The sequence below is a fragment of the Dromiciops gliroides genome, chromosome 3 (genome assembly GCF_019393635.1).
Source record: "Dromiciops gliroides isolate mDroGli1 chromosome 3, mDroGli1.pri, whole genome shotgun sequence".
NCBI lineage: Eukaryota > Metazoa > Chordata > Mammalia > Microbiotheria > Microbiotheriidae > Dromiciops > Dromiciops gliroides.
In genome coordinates, this window is record NC_057863.1 from 583,779,359 (window position 1) to 583,794,068 (window position 14,710).

Here is a 14,710-nt window from a genome sequence, read left to right on the forward strand (position 1 = left end):
GCACCAGAGCTCTAAGGTCAAAGAGTTAAATGTTTGCCAATTGTGAGAAGCAAGCACACTTGTTGAGAGAGTGTAGAAGTAGAAGGCATGAATTGAAATGGGTAATGACCAAAAGCCTTAAGGACTTTTTTAGGGGAAATAGAAATAATCAGGGAAACTTTTATGAAAGAGGAAATAACCAAGGCAATTACAGGCCTTATTATAAACAAAATCAGCATAACTTTAGAAAACCCTATCAGGAAGGTACAGAAGGACAGAGTCAGTGCAATTATAAACCTTATTACAAGCAAAATCAAAGTAGATATAGATCTTTCTTTTCAGGGAGATACAGAGAGGCAGAGTCAAAACATTTATAGGCCTTTTCAGAGAGATATAAAGGAGCAAAATGAGAATAGTCACAGACCCTCTCAAAGGGGTACAGATCAGGGAAATATAGATAAGTGACAGTGTATAGGGGAGGAGACAACAGTAAATACTGAAAATTTTATTTTCCAAGATCCTGAATACATTAATCCTCTTATTCTATTCCATTCTCTTCCCCAGAATAACAAACCTCATGTGACCCTTAAAGTTGGGGAAACATATTATGATTGATTATTAGAAGCCCAAAGAGTGGCATAATTAACTAAGAAGCAGCTAAGGGCCATTCTGGGAGTAGCTGGGTATTGCAGGCAATGGATACCCTGTTTTGGTGAAATTGCTAAGTCACTTGTGGCTCTAACAAAAAATTTCTATCCAAGTATCTTTGCAGCTGGGTTTCCAGCATCTTTCAGCTGTAGCAGAATTGAACCGGCTTGCTGGTATTGCTGTTCCTGTTCCTGCTTGACCCCAGTTTGGTCCTCACCATCTCATTCCACCTGCACCATTTGCAGGTGAAGAACTTCTCTACAAAGAGCATATGGCTCTAATTTATAGAAAGGGTTATTGAACCCTATTGCTTAATTTGTAAGATGGTGAACATTGAGTCTCACTGATATTTTAGTTCCTTTTTGGTAAATTGCTTATCACTTCAAGTCTCGCTGATATTTTAGTTCTTTTGGTAAATTGTTTATCATTTCAAGTATGCTGATGTTTGAGCTTTTTTTTGATAAATTATTTATCAGTTAAAATATCTGTTATTGTCATTGTACTAGAAAGAATTTTATGGACAAAATGATGTGGTCTAATGAGGATTCTGTAATAATGTTTAATATTATCAAGTCATTTATATTCATTTATCATTAATATGTCATTGTGACTATGTATATAGCTTTTATTATTATCTTTAGTGAAAGAGTAGTAATTTTGTTGTATTGGTCATTATACCACTTTCCCAACTGACTCTGGTTATGGTTTAAGATTATATATACATACATACATATATACATATACATATACATATATAATTACAAGTGTGTCTTAAGGTATGCAGCATAAGACACATTTTTATCATCATATTGCCTTTGGTGAAATTAATATGAGATTTATGAATTATGGAAACTTACCATTTCAGAGACTAACTGCTCTTACACTGAGCTTTATGGAGATGGTTCAACTCCACTATGCAGATGTTGGAGAAAATATATGTACAACAGGAGGAGAGACAGGTACACGTAAGATGCCCTAATGGAGGCTGAGAGAACAACCATTCAGAGATGCCTGGAGGTAGAATTCCCTTAGTCCAAATACATTCAGTAAATTCATAGTTTGATGATAATAGCAGCTATGTAGGGCACATCTCTCACTCCAAAAATTAGTCTGGTGTCATAGAAGCTCTAGCCCATGTACCTGGTTTAACATAATTTGGCTTTTTCATTCAGTCTGGTGGCATGGTTAGAATCCATCCACCTGAGGCCTAGCATAATTATTAAATGTCACTCCACCATGAGATGTGGTATGGTAACTTTTCCATAACATTTTCTGGTGTCATCATGGACACATTACTAAATTTGGCCTTGATTCAGACATATAGTGGTAAAAAGTGTTATTAATATAATAACTGTCTCAATTTTCTATTGCTTATGGATATAAACATCCTCCAAAAGGGGGAACTCTGATATATTTGCTGTGTATGAAGTCTAAATTGGTTTTGTATATTTTGAAGAACTTTCACTGTTTTTTGAAGAACTTTCATTATTTAAATTGAACCTTTTTGGACAATGCTACACTAAAGACTAGTGAAAGCTCAGCAGTTCCAGAGACAACCAGAGACAGTCAAAATCCAGACCAGAGTCCAGTTCCCCTGATGACATCTCAACCCTCCTTCAAAGACAAAATTTAAAAGGACTTTAAATGGACATTTTTGTTTCTTCCTACGTACACCATCTATAATGTGTATCTTCTGCAGAGGCCTTCCCTCTGTGGACATTGTAAAAGCATGAGTCTATGAGGGATTGCCCCTCTGGACAAAATTTTCTTTTCCTGTGTTATTATTGGCATTGTGTCCTAGCATAGGTTATAGTGTTTTATTTTGCTGCTTCATCAAGGAAATGTTTATTGTCAAAGCAAAGGGGGACTATGGAAATTTATTTTGATTTGGGGACCCTGCCTTTGGGCTGAGATTAAAAAGCCTTAGGCCCATAGGTGTTATTTTTCTGTGCAAGAGGGGCTGGTGCCCCTCCCCCTCCACTTCAGCTGAGCCAAAAAGCCCCATGGGCTTTACTGGACTCCAGGTCAGATGGCTAGGGGAAAAAAGTCCCAGCTCCCTCTGCCCTGCGGGAATCAACCCCAGAGATCCTGGGCTCATCCAAACCATCCTCTGGCATAGCCTGTGTGGAGGGCCCTGGGTGCACAGCATGGGGCACGGGCCTCTGGAGCCCTGGGAATGGTACACATGAGACACTCGAGCACCCCACTGGCTGCAGCCCTAAAGCAGCCAGCTGATTAGCTTGGCACATGCAGGGGTGCAGGGAACCCAAGGTTTGAAGGTAGAGAAGATATATGTGTGTGTGTGTGTGTGTGTGTGTGTGTGTTTGTGTATATATGAGAGAAGATAGTAAAATAAGGCCAGGAGATTAAGAAGACAGTAAGGGAAGAAAGAATAAAAAGGGGACTGACAAGAGAGTAGGGAGATGGTACAGTGGTTGGAGAAAGCAAGAAAGGGGCAGTCAGCACAAATGAAGTTGGAGAAAGTGAGGAAGGGCTACAATTCAGAGATGCTAGAGAGGCCAGGGGTTTGGCAACAGAGGTGAGGATGCTAAGGGGCTTTTCAGGGAGGATGGATAAAGTGAAAGGGGCTTGGAGTTAGAAGAAAGGAGCAGAGCAATAAAAGCAAAGCAGGGAAGTTGGAGTGAAGGCGAAAAAGTGTGAAAGTTGGACAAAGCTGGAGCATACCCAGAGGCAAGAGGTAGCAATGGCCCTTATTATATTAAAAGCAGACAGGTTGTATAATTTGCATTTCTTAATCCTTTTCTCTTACATTTATTTTTATAAATAAATTCTGCTTTGATTATTTAAATAAGACGCTTCTTAAGTTTTTGCTTATCAATTTGGGAGTGGACCAGTATGGAGAAATTTTATAAATGGCCCATATTAAATTAATAATACTCAGATAGCCAGCCAGTCAAAAGTCCCCAGATTAGCCCTCCAGTCAAAGTAGTCCCAAGTCAATTAAAATATTTTTAAATTTGAATGGTGACCACAAAGGGATATATGGCCCAATAATAATTTTTCTGTGGTAAAAAAATATGAAAGGGTTTTTTTTTTTTTGGTTTTCTAGATAGACCTTTTATTGTTATGGTAGTCACAAGGTGATGTTAATTAGAAGGATAGGAAAGTAGAAACACAATACAAATCATCTTAAGTCTAAGCTTAGTCTATATTCCTTATAAAAACTCATCAAAAGAGAAGGCCACCTTTGGAGAGAGAGACCAATTCAAGCGCGTGCTGTTAACTGAGAGCCGGGCCAAGTCAAACTCCAGTCCGCATCTGTCTGTGCAGCACAGCCAGGAGACCAGTGGAGCAGAAAAAAGCCCCACTTCCGTTCTCTCCTTGCCTTTTCAGCTTGCACCCCGGAAGTCGAGTGCATAGCAGGCAGTCTGACATGTGCAGCAGGTGCACTGGCGTGCGTAGCTCATGCCATTGGTCTCCTCCCCGAAAGGGTGGTCCTTAAAGAAAAACTGGTGTCTTTCAGTTATCCTAACCGACTGTTAAAAAAGCTTTCATATTTTTTTACCACATTTCCCCCCTTTGCTTCCTCAAGAAACAGAATGTTTCCTTGATGGAACAGTAAAAAGAATATAATAACTATTGCTAACTAATAATATGTGAACAACAATATAGAAAAGGAAGAGAGGAAAGTTTTGTCCAGAGGGGTGATTTTTTTTTTGTCCTCATGAACCGACGATTTGACATTAGTCTTGCAAAGGGAGAACCTCTGCAGAGAGTACATGTTACACATAGTATATATTATAACAGAAAGGAGATAGTAAAGGCTAATAAAGCAAAACAGTTCATATAAAGTCTCTGAGTTCTCTTGTCTTCTTGAAGTGGTAAGATGTCATCAGGAGGAAACTGGATTCTGGTCTGGAAAACTGGATTCTGGACTCTGGTAGACCTCTGCTCTGCCTTTTTCTCCATACCAGTACATGAGGACTTCCAATATTTATTTGCTTTTACCTGGAAAAATAGACAGTGGACCTGGACTAGACTCCCACAGGGATTTGTAGACAGTCCCACATTATTTTCCCAAATTTTACAGCAGGATCTGGCCTCCATTACCTTTAAAGGCTCCACACTAGTATAATATGTTGATGACTTACTTTTGGCCTCTCCTAATGCTGAAATTTGTCAGGAAGATAGCCGTCACTTACATGGTTCCTCATTTATGAGAGAGGGAACCCGTTTTACTGGAGCTGCTGTAGTTTCTGATTATGACACCCTCTGGGCAGCTTCTCTGCCTTCCCATTTTAGTGCACAGGCTGCTGAACTTGTGGCTCTTACACAGGCATGTAATATAGCCAAAGGTAAGAGTGCCACTATTTTTACTGACTCGAAATATGGCTTTGGCATATGCCACTTTATTGGCATGATTTGGCATCAACGAGGCTTCCTAACATCCTCGGGCAAGGTTATTGCCAATGGGGACCTTATCAAGGACCTCTTAGATGCCCTGAAACTGCCTTCTTCCCTAGCCATTGTACATTGCCCTGCCCACACAGGGAATAGTGATCCTGTTTCAAAGGGAAATACAGGAGCTGATTCTGCAGCCAAGCTTGCTGCATTAGAAGTTCCTAAACATGTATTTAACCTTTCACCTTCTGAGGATATTCCTTCCAACCTAACCTATGACGATTCTGAAGTAGAAAAGTGGAAAAAGAAATTTAAGGTGAAACAGATCAATGGCGTCTGGGTGTCTCTGGAAGGTAAGCCACTTCTTCCCTGGAAATTCTACCACCAGGTATGCCTCTCTGTTCACAGAAAAGGCCATTTTGGTACACAAGTCATTGTAGACTCTATTAAGAGAACCTGTATAGCACCAGGTGTGACTAATACAGCATCTCGAATCTGCTTGGGCTGCTCCACATGTCAATCTTATAATCAGTATGCTTTTAAAGCCAAAGCTTATGGAGGGCATCCCCTAGCATATACACCTTTTGAGCACTTACAAATTGATTATATTACTATGCCAAAAGCAGGACATTATAAATTTTGCCTTGTTATAGTTGATCAGCTCACTAGGTGGGTAGAGGCATTTCCCAGCCCCGAGCCACAGCTGCCTTTGTTGCCAAAATTCTTCTTAAAGAGATAGTACCTCATTTTGGCCCACCAGCCTGCATTGATTCTGACAAAGGCACACATTTCACTGATTCGATTTTATCCCAAATCTACTCTTTCTTGGGAGTGACTCCAAAATTCCACATGCCCTACCATCCACAAAGTTCAGGCCAAGTTGAACGTATGAATAAAGAGCTTAGGAGTATGATTGGCAAATTATGTACTGAAACCCATTTGAAATGGCCTGATGTTCTACCATTGGCATTATTCTATCTACGAAGTAGACCAAGAGGAGAACTTCATATATCTCCTTATGAAATGCTTTTTGGTCACCCTCCTATCCAAGCTAAAACTTTTTCCCCAGTTTATACATCACTGGTGGGAGGTGATACTTCTGTTGCCCCCTATATACAGGAATTACAAACTAGGCTATGTGAACTCCATGAGGCAGGACCTGTGGTCCAGGCAGGACCATTAGACTTTTCATTGCATAACTTCAACCCAGGAGATAAAATATATGTAAAGAATTTTCAGAGAACCAGTGGAACCCAACCTGCCTGGGAAGGACCTTTTCAGGTATTATTGACAATTCCTACTGCCATTAAAATTGGTGAAAACGACTCATGGATTCATTGCTCTCATGTAAAGCCTGCACCATTCATAGGTAAAGAGATTTCAGATAAACCTGAAGTAGACGCTGAAGAGCTAAAAACCCTAATGATAGCAACTGTTAAAGAGCAAAGAGAGTTCAGAGGAAATAGGCAGTTCCCATTTGATAATCCCACTGATCATTTAAATGCTTTGGGACTCAGTCTTCGTAAAGTATCAGGAGACAGAAATTGCCTTTTTAGGGCCTTAGCAGACCAGCTAGAAGGTCACTGTAGAAATCATCTCAGACATAGACAAGAAGCTGCTTCTTATATTATTAACCATAGACAAGAGTTTGAGTCTTTTAGGGTAAATGACTCCCCTTTTGAAGAATATGTTGATGAATTAAAGAAACTTGGAAAGTGGGGAGGAAATGATATGATTGTAGCATTTGCTAAGCAGCATCAGCTGAATGTGGTGGTTCATCAATTAAATCAGCCTTTATTGAAAATCAGTGGCACAGACAAAACTGATGCTAGAGAACTCCACATTTTCTACCATAAAGAACATTATGACAGCATTAGAAAGATCAATGACAATTCAGAAACCCCTGCCACTTTGACATGCAGAGAATTGGGGAACCAGTTAAAACAATGTGGCATACCCCAAACTCTAGCAGCTTAAATACCTTAAAATTTAACAAGCATTTCCTTCTACAGGCAAAGCACTGAAGCACATGGCCTAGTTTTCTGGCCCACCTCAATTTCCCCCACCCTTTCCCTACCCTATACCTATTTTTTTTTAATCCTTTTTGTTTTTTGTTTTGTTTTGACTTTTGAAAGGCACTGAAAAGACCTGGAATTCACCACACCTTTAAGTTCTTTAAGAGCACAAAAGGGTGCTTAGCGAATCTTTTGCTTTTTATTTTTGGGTTTTGGTTTTGCTTTTTTTTTACTTTTGTTTCTTTTGCTTTTCTTTAAAAACCCAATTTTGTAAACTAAGTGACTTTTCAAAGGCATTTTAAGTATATGCTATTGAATATTGAATCTTGCTAATTGAAGTCTTATTTCTTTTTGATGAATTAATCACCACTTTAAGTATCTGCTACTGTTGTACTAGAGAATTCATGTATAAGATGATGTGGTCTACTTGCTAAAAGAAGATTATGTAATAATGTCTAAAAGAAGATTATGTAACAATGTCTAATATAATCAGCTATTTACATTCGTTTATTATGTATATGTCATTATACTCTGGGTATGGTTTGGAATTATTGTATATATCACTAATATGTTCTCAGTTATGCAGCATAGCACGCATTTTTACCATCATACTGTCTTTGGTGAAATTAATGTGAGATTTCAGAAGTATGGCAACTTATCATTTCAGAGACTAACTTGCTGTGAACTCTGATGCAGGCCCTGGAGAGAATATATGTGCAACAAAAGGAGAGACAGGTATACGTAAGTCCATGGTTTGCTTATGATGGTGACTATGTAGAGCACAATTACTAGGCACAGGCCAGTATTCATCCTCTCTCCCTCCTGATTTAACCTAATTTAACTGAACTTATTTATCTTTTTATCTCACTCAGTTGAACTCACCTGTGGCCTAGTACAATCACTGGCTGTCTTGGAACCATGAGATATGGTATGATAACCTTTCCATAACATTTTCAGGTGTCATGAACACATACTAAATTTGGCTTTGATCCAGACACATGGTGGTAAAAAGTGTTACAGATTGCATAACTACCTCAACCCTCTATTAGAAGTCTAAGGATATAAAGGAGGGAATGTAATGGAATTTATTAATTTGATCATTGACAATGCTATGCTAAGGTTTAGTAAAAAAAATACAGCAATTCAAACAGTTAAAGAAGATAATCCACCTTTCCAGACCAGAGTCCAGAATCCAGCTTTCCAGACCAGAGTCCAGAATCCAGTTTTCCAGACCAGAATCCAGTTTCCTCCTGATGACATCTTACCACTTCAAGAAGACAAGAGAACTCAGAGACTTTATATGAACTGTTTTGCTTCATTAGCTTTTACTATCTCCTTTCTGTTATAATATATACTATCTGTAACATGTACTCTCTGCAGAGGCTCTCCCTTTACAAGACTAATGTCAAATCGTCGGTTCATGAGGACAAAAAAAAAATCGCCCCTCTGGACAAAACTTTCCTCTCTTCCTTTTCTATATTGTTGTTCACATATTATTAGTTAGCAATAGTTATTATATTCTTTTTACTGTTCCATCAAGGAAACATTCTGTTTCTTGAGGAAGCAAAGGGGGGAAATGTGGTAAAAAAATATGAAAGCTTTTTTAACAGTCGGTTAGGATAACTGAAAGACACCAGTTTTTCTTTAAGGACCACCCTTTCGGGGAGGAGACCAATGGCATGAGCTACGCACGCCAGTGCACCTGCTGCACATGTCAGACTGCCTGCTATGCACTCGACTTCCGGGGTGCAAGCTGAAAAGGCAAGGAGAGAACGGAAGTGGGGCTTTTTTCTGCTCCACTGGTCTCCTGGCTGTGCTGCACAGACAGATGCGGACTGGAGTTTGACTTGGCCCGGCTCTCAGTTAACAGCACGCGCTTGAATTGGTCTCTCTCTCCAAAGGTGGCCTTCTCTTTTGGTGAGTTTTTATAAGGAATATAGACTAAGCTTAGACTTAAGACGATTTGTATTGTGTTTCTACTTTCCTATCCTTCTAATCAACATCACCTTGTGACTACCATAACAATAAAAGGTCTATCTAGAAAACCAAAAGCTTCTTCCATTTACTAGTCTGGGAGATAAATTAAGGAAAAGGTTAAGTAGGGGAGATTTATGATCTAATATCCAATTTTAAATCTCACATTTCTAAAGATATAATTTTTCATATAATTATAATTTCCGTAAAAGTCCAATATATAATTTTCAGATAAGATTAAGTTATTAATTTTTTTTACATACATGGTAGGGGGCAGCTAGTTGACTCAGTGGATAAAGTACCCACCCTGGCTTCATGAGGACCTGAGTTCAAATCCAGTGCAGACACTTGACACTTACTAGCTGTGTTACCCTGGGCAAGTCACTTAACCTTCACTGACCCCCAGGGACACGGGAAGGGGGGATTTACAGGGTAGAGGGATTTAGTAATCAAGGTGAGGAAAAAGATAAAAGTCATAAGGCAGCAGGAATGGTAAAATACTGTGATCCAACAAAAGAATTTTGGATGGTTGCAAAATCAAAGTTAGGAAAATCCATATTTGTAAGTGAATTTGAAGGAATAGGTCACAGGAATTGACTGTATTGAGAAATGGAGAAACCAAGGAATTTGATGTAGTTTTTAAACCTTACAAAGGTTGAGATAGAGAAAGAGACACAGAACCAATCATTGAAGTCACTAACTTAGGTAATGTGGCCTGGGCATGGTTAGATAGGAGTCACAAGAAATTTTGTGAAGTAAATTTGAATCAAATGAGGAGAGGTGAATAAAAAGATAGTGTTGGAGAGAAAGTATAGAAGAGACAGCAGGGAGCCAAATAAGTCCCAGGTGCCCTCCCCATAAACGATGAGGCAGCAGGATAAGAGGGAAAGTTCCAGCAGCACTGGAAAAGGCAGTCAAGAATGCCATACCATGAACAGATAGACAGGTCACAGTGAGAATCCCAAAATGGAAAGAGTGGGAAAGGTTTACAATGAAAGCAATGACTTAATTGCAAGTATTTAATTACTGAGTCAGCATTCCAAATAGCACAACAGAAAAGACATGAAGAACTGGAAGGTGATATTCAAGGAGGGCAAGAATGAATAAGGGAGTATGTAAATAAGGGAATAGTCAGTGGTACATGGAAAATAACATTTCTATAATGATTGTCAGGGATTCTGAATGGCTAGCATGGAGAAAGCATGATTTGATAGGAGTTTATTAACCACTGAGAACTGCATCCAAAGGAAGAGAGGTTAGTGAGTGATGATGATAGATGGAGAAACTGGCAATGCCGGTATGGATCCAGGACTATCAGAAATCTAGCACTGAAACCAGTGAGTTGGAGGGTGTCGGTGAAAGTTCACCCAGTACTGAAAAGAGAGTCCAGGGAAGCAGTGTCATCAGGAGGAGCAAGTCTTCAGGGAGAGCAAGAAGATAGAAGGAGCAGGATAGAAAAAGGCTTAAGATGAAAAACCATTTGTTCCCTATGAAGCACGACTTGGAAAGAGCACAGTAGATGGTTTGAATAGATTATAACTGGGGATTTGATGGGAAGGTTTCATTTAAGGTGCATGGGAAAGAGGGAGTATTATGTGGCTTACCACGACCAAGCTTTAAACAAGGGAAACAAGGAACCAAGAATCAGTGAGGTTCAGAAGAAATGACAGGGTGGGAATATATTCACCATTGAGAAAAACACAAGTTGAGCAGATCATCATTTTCCAGATAAGTTTACCCTGAGGTTGAGTTATCCCAGGGTGGGAGGTTAGCTAAAAAATGGGGTAGTGCTGGACTTGGCAACTCCTGTTACTGAGGATTATTGGCTGAGAGAAGGACTGGAGAACCTAAATGGAAACCTACTGCTGTGCAGTTCATCAGTGTGAAAATATTTTATGCATGTATATAAAGGCAGTTAATATACATCCATGTAGATCCATACATATAAGTGTATTTTGTATGGAATATGTATAAAGGCATACATATAAAATATATGTATTGTGTTTATAAATGACTGTTTTATGTTCAGCACCTTGAACACAGCCTGATACTTAAAGACTGCTTTATAAATTCTTGATATGTTGATTGATGTAAATTTTAACAGCTGAAACAGTATTAAAATATTCTGGGAAGCATAAGTTTAAATGATAAGACTAACATTTTAATTCAGTGTGTTAATTTTTATTGTACATTTTAAATAAAACAATTAATAAAAAAACATGAATTCTGCTTCCTGTAAATTGAAAATTGATGGCAGATTATGCCTTTGTTTCCATTCCTCTATAGTAGTTTTTAAGATAAAAAAGCCCCTACCCACAAAATTGCTCATTAAGTCTTTCTTTAGTTATTCATAGTTGTCCAACCAAGTGCAGACTGAGGATTTCATTGTGATATCTTCCCCTTTTGAAGGATGAAATTTTGGTGAATCTCAAAATTAAATATTTCACTTTTGGCAGCCAGGGAACTCCATAATTGGTCTGAAAATGCCTCACCTCATGATTGCTTTATGGGTCATGTTTATGACTAACTTTATTTCCTAAATCTCCCATTTCTTTTTTCTGTCACCTACAATATAAACTGTATCTCTCCTTCTCTCTGTTTCTTTCCCTCAAAAACTTACACGAACCTTTCTTGCTGAGAAGCATTAATGGAGGCAATCTAAAATATTGCACTTATGGATGACTCTCTACCTTCTTTAAGATGGAGAGATGAGGCTATCTCTGATGTTAAAGAAATTTGTGGAAAAAAAGTTTTTATGTCCTAATATGAGCACTTATTGAGGGAAAATAATTTATGATATCATGCTTGAAAATCTAACATAGGAGTGAAGAGTTAAATTTTCCTTGAATCCTAGGAAACAATACAATTAATTATCTAGAAAAATGGCATCCTCATACAGAAGAATGTAGGAATGAATTTCAATAAAGGGGCACAGAAGAGATGGCTCAGAGGTTGGGACAATGAACTAAGTCCCTTATATGTAGCTTCATAGAATAGTATTAAGTCAAGGAAGGATTACATATATGATGTCCACTGAAGGGTCTAGTTTGTAGGGTTCTTGGATCAACATAGAGAGTAAATGAATCATTCATTTCATGAGTATAATTTTTCCCTTGAACTGGAAATGCTCAGAGGTATCAACAGGAAGTAAATCAAATGATAATCACTTCATTACAGAGACAAATGAATCTAATATATTGGTGCTCTTAATACAATCTTCCCACAATAGTTCCAGTGAAAGATTTGTATCTACATGGAAATGCTGAGGAATATGAAACTTTGAATTCTGATTGTATCCTTTCCCCAAAATGTCACATAAATAGAGCTTCTCTTCTGTGTTGACTCAATGATGCTTACTGAGAACTGACTTTTATATAAAATCCCTCCCCACATTCATTATATTTCTCCCATATTAAGGATTCTTATCAAAATAAAAAGCTACCTTTTGGCAGAATACTTTCCCCACTCATTAGATGAATAGGGTTTCTCTCCATCTGAACTCTGAGGTGGTTACTTAGATTTGACTTCTTAAGTATATCTTTTCCCACCGTCAGTGAATGCATAGGGCTTCTCTTTGTGGACTGTCTGATGGGCATGTAGACTTGCCTTATAACAGTAACTCTTCCCATACTCATCACATTTGTATGGTTACTCTGCTGTATGTATATTCTGATGAACATGTAGAATTGACTTACAATAGAAATTCTTCCCACACACATTACATATGTATGGTTGCTCTCCTGTATGTATTCTCTGATGAGCAACTAGACTTGACTTATGATTGAAACTCTTCCCACACTCATCACATATGTATGGTTTCTCCCCTGTATGTACTCTCTGATGAGCAACTAGACTTGACTTATCATTGAAACTCTTCCCACACTCATCACATATGTATGGTTTCTCTCCTGTTTGTATTCTCTGATGAGCAACTAGACTTGATTTATCATTGAAACTCTTCCCACACTCATCACATATGTATGGTTTCTCTCCTGTATGTATTCTCTGATGAACATGTAGAGTTGAATTACGAGAGAAACTCTTCCCACACACATTACATATGTATGGTTTCTCTCCTGTATGTGTTCTCTGATGAGCAACTAGAGTTGACTTATGATTGAAACTCTTCCCACACTCATTACATATGTATGGTTTCTCCCCTGTATGTATTCTCTGATGAGCAACTAGACTTGACTTATGATTGAAACTCTTCCCACACTCATCACATATGTATGGTTTCTCTCCTGTTTGTATTCTCTGATGAGCAACTAGACTTGATTTATCATTGAAACTCTTCCCACACTCATCACATATGTATGGTTTCTCTCCTGTATGTATTCTCTGATGAACATGTAGAGTTGAATTACGAGAGAAACTCTTCCCACACACATCACATATGTATGGTTTCTCTCCTGTATGTATTCTCTGATGACCAACTAGAGTTGACTTATGATTGAAACTCTTCCCACACACATCACATATGTATGGTTTCTCTCCTGTATGTATTCTCTGATGAGCAACTAGACTTGACTTATGATTGAAACTCTTCGCACACTCATCACATATGTAAGGTTTCTCTCCTGTATGTATTCTCTGATGAACGTGTAGAGTTGAATTACGAAAGAAACTCTTCCCACACTTATCACATATATATGGTTTCTCTCCTGTATGGATTTTCTGATGAGAATGTAGATTTGAATTATAACGGAAACTCTTCCCACACTCCTTACATATGTATGGTTTTTCTCCTGTATGTATTCTCTGATGAACATGTAGACTTGAATTATGACAGAAACTCTTCCCACAGTTTTCACATTTATATGATTTCTCTCCTGTATGTACTCTTTTATGAGCAACTAGCCTTGCCTTATGATAGAACCTATTCCCACACTTATCATATATGTAGGGCTTCACTTCAGTTTGGAATTTTTGATGAATATTCAATTTGGTCTTATCATTACACTTATCAGTTCTCTCTACTTTATACCTTCCATTTTCTGTGGATGAAGGTTTTGTTGATTTGAAATTTTCACTCCTAGCAACTTCCACCTTATTTTCTTGAGGGACAACTCTTCCCCAAGCTTGGAAAAGTTCATTTTGAAGTTCCACATTTCTTGAAAATTCCCCTTGAAGATTCAGCAATTTTTTCTCAGTAGTGGAAATATTAGTGGACATTCTTCCCCAAGATTTCTACCCTTTACTGTAGTTGTCTAGAAATTTATCTTAAATTTTCATCATTTTATTCATGCAACTAAAATTATTAGTGGCTACTATGCCATACACTTTTCTTCCAGGTTCGGAAGCTGTTCTGTGGAGAAAGTCCTTTTTGTTGAGATTTCCAAGTATTTTCATATATAATTTTCCTCTTGCTTGCTTACGTTTTAGGATGTATCCATGTGATTCATCCTCTTGTACACTTAATCCAAATTTCCTACAATTAAAGCAAATTGGTGTCACCTGGAAATAATTTGTTTTCCTTTATTTTCAAATAACATTCATTGTTTTGTGGTTTGTTAGTAGGGATAAGAAAATCAACTCTTACTAAATTAATTTGGTTATATAATTATCATATATTTATTGTATTTAGCATATGTTGAACTCTAGGGTTGATCAAAGGACAATAATATGCCCATCAATCACAAATCTAAATATTATATGAAAGGAAAGAAAAAAGCCATATACATACAGACATTCCACTTTGGAAAAAGAGAAATAATTTCTAGTTAAGGAAA

General features: G+C 37.9%; 1 pseudogene; it reads right to left on the minus strand.

Moving 5' to 3' along the window:
- Positions 1–12,506: 12,506 nt before the first annotated feature.
- Positions 12,507–14,153, minus strand: LOC122748065 (annotated as a pseudogene).
- Positions 14,154–14,710: the final 557 nt, after the last annotated feature.